Here is a 236-nt window from a genome sequence, read left to right as displayed (position 1 = left end):
CTTGTTTTTTTAAAACGGGTTTTATCACATTACTTCCCGATGTGCCAGCGACAAATTGGCACTCTCCCGGGTTGAAACTTGTGATGCCCACGTCATGGGTGACGTCACGAAGGGAGGTAATGATGCCGAAAAAAATCCATTATTGTATATTTCTTGTTTCTCTTTATCTCTCTAACCCTCACTTTTGTCTCATTCTTTTTTTTTTCTATTTTCTTTCTACCCCATTTGCATCTTCT

The sequence above is a fragment of the Penaeus monodon genome, chromosome 24 (genome assembly GCF_015228065.2).
Source record: "Penaeus monodon isolate SGIC_2016 chromosome 24, NSTDA_Pmon_1, whole genome shotgun sequence".
NCBI classification, from domain to species: Eukaryota; Metazoa; Arthropoda; class Malacostraca; order Decapoda; family Penaeidae; genus Penaeus; species Penaeus monodon.
Note: the sequence above shows the minus strand (reverse complement) of the source record.